The following is a 6,000-nucleotide window of genomic DNA, read 5'->3' on the forward strand; positions in this document are numbered from 1 at the left end:
CAAAATAGGAAGAATAATGAAAAATATGACATATAAGTAAAAATATTTAACTCTGAGTTATTTAGACAAGTAATTGAAAATAAAAAAAATGAGAAATGGACAACAGACACGACATTGACACCAACTATAATCATTTCATTCAGAAGTTAAACCAGTGTAAATGAATTGCTAGACCAGAGAAAGGCCAAAAGAACTGAGGAAGTGCCTCAGTCAGCAAATATTTGACTTATTTGCCAAATGGAAAGAGAGATCACAGTGAGAGGCAACACCAGGGAAGAATATAACCTCATTTGTAGAATCTCTTGAAAGAGGTTGATGAATGGTTATGAACGGTATCATCTCAGGAAGGACAGAGGGATATCAGAGGGTAAAACCGATTTAAAGAAAGCTTGGCAAGACATCCAACTCTACTAAGATGCCAGAGGGCATCTGAGGATGAAAATGGCAGACAACAAATAGAACATGGAAAAGATCTGCATCCCACAACCATTTCTCAGTCAAGGATAATTAAACCATCGAACTTGGATCCCAGCATCATAGCCCCTTAGAGGAAGCACACATAGATCTCATGAGAATAAAGATGGGAAAAGCATCTGGATGGGATCAAATATAAATGGGGAGAAAATGTGCTAGAGTTAATTCAATTGTAAGGGATTGATATACAAAGTATCTGAAGGACAGGAAGATGCTAAAGTTATGGAAGAAATCTCAAAACATTTATGCTGAAAAAGGTAACCCAAAGAACACCAGCAACTTTCTACTGATATGTCTTCTTTTCCATAGAGACAAAATCTCTAGGTAAGTCATCTTTACTCAAATATAGAGCATCTTGCATCAGTCCTTTAGAAGAGACAAGGAGGCTTTTCCCCAGTGATATGCGACCATTTGCCTCATTAAAAAAAAAAACAACAAACACCCTTCCCTTCCATATTAGAATCATATAGCCCATATCACTGATCTGAGAATCTAAGACAGAAGAGCAGTAAGGGCTAGGTAATGGAGGTTAAGTGACTTACCCAGGGTCACACAGCTAGGAAGTGTTTGAGGTCAGATTGGAACCCAGGACCTCCCCTCTCCAGACATGACTTTCTATCCACTGAACCACCACTAACTGCCCTGCCATTTGCCTCAACTTTACCCTCTCACAGCACAAGTTCTGATTATGCTTATTATTTGTTGATTACAAAAAAGCACGCAGTATGGTAGAACAGACGCGCCTTCCAGGCTCTTTTCCCACAAGACGGTCTATTTGGAATTCCTCAGGAGATGTAACAACAGAAACAACCCTGTTCAGTGACCCTCTGATAGAGACTTTGGGGCGAGGAGCTGAATGCTCGTCAAAGTATTTCAGGCTGCAGGAGGGGCTCCCTGGGCGGCTCACAGCATCCAGATGCTCCTGCCTGCATCAGGGCCCACCCTAGACCTCGTGAGGCCCCAGAGGGGATCCCAGAGGAGTCGGTCTGTCCATCCACACAGAGACGGCCAAATGGGAAAAGAAGGTCTGTTGCTCTGATTTCAGCACATATGTGAAGACACCCTGCAGAGTGCGTCCAGCAGAATGCAGAGAGGCTTCCCAGGCACTGCGATGGACTTAGGAAGACCTGAGTTCAAACCCTGCCTTGGACAGCTTATTAGCTGTGTAGACTTGGCAAGTCACTTTGACTCAGTTTCTTCAGATGTAAAACTGGGATAATAATAGCATGTAGCTCCTAGGGTTGTCATGAGGTTCAAATGAGATAATTTTAAAATACTCTGCAACTCTTACTAATAGGAATAATAAAGCTCACATTTACATAGCATTTACTATGTGCCAGGCACAGTGCAAAGTATTATGATCTCATTTGATAAAAGAGTATATGAATGCTAGTTACTACCACCACCACCACCACCACTACCACTACTACTACTACTTGTTGTAGTAGTCTCTCGGTGATCGAGAATGACTATTGTCTTTGTGCAGTTTCATCTACAGTGTACCCTCATGTGACTTTGGAGTCCAAAGGCTGAGGCACACAGTTTGTGGCACACGGGGCCTGGGACGCCAGTTGTTACGGGAGGTGCGGTTGTGGCCTGGTGTCGGCATTCACGCGCAGCGGCAAGACGTCGACGTCGCTCATCTTCAAAGGTGGTGGCTGCATGGTTAATGTGGGTTCGCCAGCTGCTTCTGCCAGAGGCAGCGAGTTCTAGTTGCTTTGGTGTCATGCCAGCCCACTTCAAGTTGGACTTGAGCTGATCCTTGTATCTTTTCTTTGGTCAGTCTTGTTTCCTGAGTCCAGCTGACAGTTCACCGTAGAATACCTGTCTTGGTACTCTCTGTGGGTCCATGCGGATGACGTGTCCAGACCATTGTAGCTGGGTTCTGAGGACCAGGACTTCGATGCTGGTGGAGTTGGCTCTGTCGAGGACTTCCTGATTGGTGATTCGGTCCTGCCATTGGATCCTCATGAGTGACCGGAGGGAGCGTTGGTGGAATTGCTCCAGCTGTTTCATGTGCTTCTGGTACAGTGTCCATGTCTCACAACCGTACAGGAGTGAGCTGAGGACCACTGCGTTATACACTTTGAGCTTCGTTGCAGTGCTTACACTGCTGTGTTGGAGGACTTTGGAGCGCAGCCACCCGAGTGCCTGGCTGGCCTTTTGGATCCTGACATTAATCTCGTGGTCTAGGGACCCGTCGTTGGCGATGGTGCTGCCCAGGTACTTGAAAGTGTTGACATTAGTAAGCTGCATGCCATCGATTGTAATGCACGGCTGGTTAGTTGGCCTCCCTGGTGCAGGTTGGAACAGCACTTCTGTTTTGCTGAGGCTGATAGTCAGGCCAAACAGTTTTGTTGCGGTGGAGAACCTGTCCACAATGGTTTGGAGATTATTTTCTTGGTGGGCCATGAGAGCACAGTCATCTGCAAAGAGAGCTTCCAGGATGAGTCTCTCTGTTGTCTTTGTTTTTGCGGTCAGGCGGCGAAGGTCAAATAGTGAGCTATCCAGTCGGTATTTGATGTAGATGCCCAGATTTAGATCCATCACAGCATGTCATAATACTTGGGTGAAGTATAGGTTGAATAGTACCGGAGTGAGGACACAGCCTTGTTTCACGCCATTGGAGATGTTGAAGTGATCGGAAGTCTCTCCACCAGATAGGACTTCTCCTGTCATGTCAACATGAAAGAGCTGGATCAGTTTGACGAATTTTGCTGGGCAACCGAGCTTGCTAAGGATCACCCACAATGCGTCCCTGTTCACTGTGTCGAATGCCTTTGTCAGGTCTATGAAGACAATGTAGAGACTCAGGTTCTGCTCAAGGCATTTTTCCTGCATTTGCCTCACTGTGAAGACCATGTCATGTCGATGGTGCTGTGATCTGGTCGGAAGCCACATTGTGATTCAGGCAGGTTCTGCTCTGAAACAGATGACAGGAGTCTGTTGAGTATAACACAGGCAAGGATCTTTCCAGCAGTGGAGAGTAGTGAGATGCCTCTGTAGTTGTCACAGGCTGCTCATACGCCTTTGTTCTTGTACAGGGCTACGATGGAGGCATCTCTGAGTTCTGGGGGCATGTCTTCCTCTTCCCATATGCTGGTCAGCACTATGTGGAATGCCTGAAGCACCTTTCCATTTAAGGCCTTGTACACCTCGGTTGGGATCCCGTCTTTACCAGGTGCCTTGCCTGCACTCATTTGTTTAATGGCTTTTTGGATTTCCTCTATTGAAGGAGGGATGTCAAGTTGTTCAATGGTGCGGTTTTGGGGGATCTGGTCAAGGGCGTTTTGGTCGACTGAAGAGGGTCGGTTGAAAAGCTGACTAAAGTGTTCTTTCCACCTGTTGCTGATGCCTTTTTTATCTTTTATGAGAGTGTCACTGTCAGAGGATAGCAAGGGAGTAGTGGTGGGTTTTAATGGCCCATAGACAGTCTTGAAGGCACTGAAAAATTGTTTGTAGTTTTTCGTATCAGCAAAGCGCTGAATTTCTTCTGCCTTTTTTTCCCACCATTGGTCTTGCATTTTCCTGATCTCACACTGCGCCATGTCTTGGAGAGACTTGAATCTGTTCTTTTTAGGAGCAGAGTTTGGGTTATTTTGCCACTCCATAAAGGCTTTGTTCTTTTTGCTCAATAGGTCTTCAATAGCAGTGTTGTTCTCCTCAAACCAGTCCTGGTGGTTGCATTGTTTGGGGCCTAGAACTGCCTTTGATGTTTCCTGCACTGCATCTCCGAACTGGTTCCATTTCTCGGTTGAGCTTCCAGTGAGTGGTCCCTTGACAGACAGCTTATTGTCCAGGCAGGACTGGAATGTTTGCAAATAAGATGGATCTCTAAGATGACTCACGTTGTAAAATGTGTGAATTGTCTGGGTGTGTTTTGGGTGGTGAGGCGCAATGCGCATTTGAAGAGTCCCTCTAACCAATTGGTGATCTGTCCAGCATTCAGCTCCTCTCATGGCTCTGGTGATCTTTACATCCTGGATGTCTTGCCGGCGTGCAATGATGTAGTCAATGAGATGCCACTGTTTTGATCGTGGGTGCATCCACGTTGTTTTATATTTGTTCGCCATTCTGAACACAGTGTTTGTGATAGTGAGTTCGAACTCTGAGCATTTGCTGAGTAGCAGTAGGCCGTTGTTGTTCATTTTGCCCATGCCGTGTTTGCCGAGCACTCCTTTCCATCTTTCATGGTCTTGGCCAACGCGGGCGTTGAAGTCTCCCAATAGTATCAGCTTGTCATTGGTGGGCACTGAGTGCAGGATGGCACTCAGGTCAGAGTAGAACTGCTCGATGGTCTCCTCTGTGCTGGTCAGTGTTGGGGCATATGCGCTGATGATTGTAGCATACAATCTTTGCTCTTTGCTGAGAGGCAAACGGATCTTCATGAGCCTCTCGCTGATGCCCACAGGCAAGTCTGGCAGCTGTTTGAGCAAACTGGTCTTGATGGCCAGGCCAACACCGTGGATTCTGTCTTCATTTGAGGCTCTGCCTTTCCAGAAGAAGGTGTATCCAGTGGTGGGTTCACTGAGTGATCCCTCTTCTGGTAAGCGTGTTTCACTTAGGGTTGTGATGTCGATGTTATATCGCGCCAGTTCTTTACTGATTAGAGCTGTTCTTCTTTCAGGTCTTGGGGTATTCTCTCTATCAAGTAATGTCCTGATGTTCCATGCTCCTAGTAGGAGTTTCTTTGTATTTTTTCTTTGATTTCTACTGCTTAAAGGGGATGACCCACCAGCCGCGGTGTGCTGACCGGGTGTTTGTAGGGCAGGCAATGTTTGGGACACCTTTTCTAGTCCCCTCCCTTGATTAGAGTGAGCAGTGCTGTCCTAGAGAGGGCTGCTCAGCCCCCAGGATGCTGCCAAATATCCCTGCTGCCCATAGGGCCAAGCGACCACTGGTCCGTGGGCCGCCTACGTGCAGGATCGTGACTACAACTGCCAGTGGTCACCTCCAGGATCGTGACTACAACTGCCAGGGTCACCTCCACCTGTTGCGTCGTCACTCCCCCATCGCCGCAGGTCTTGAAGAGGGTGGACGGGGTCAGGATAGATGAGTGTGCACAAAGATACTTGTGCGTGAAAGAGATTTAAGTGGAAAAGCCGATGCACAGAGACAGTCCCACTCTTTTGGTGTTGGAAGCCTGGGTCCAGTGGCACGAAAAGTTGTTACATCTGGAGACTTCCTCAGCTGCACAACCACCACTACCACCACCACCACCACCACCACCACCACCACCACCACCACCACCACTACTACTACTACTACTACTACTACTACTACTACTACTACTACTACTACTACAACCACCACCACCACCACCACCACCACCACCACTACTACTACTACTACTGGTAAGATATAGATAGAGGTGGATAACAGGTTGGGCCCAGCACTGGAAGGGAGAGAAGGCTGCATTGCTTTTGGGAAATTGCAAAACTCTTTTAATGGCCCCAAGCATTAATTCTAACATTGGTGCATGGTGGCACTGGAGCAACATGGAAAGGCATTTCCCTGCTCGTCCTC

Source organism: Monodelphis domestica, chromosome 4 (assembly GCF_027887165.1).
Source record: "Monodelphis domestica isolate mMonDom1 chromosome 4, mMonDom1.pri, whole genome shotgun sequence".
NCBI lineage: Eukaryota > Metazoa > Chordata > Mammalia > Didelphimorphia > Didelphidae > Monodelphis > Monodelphis domestica.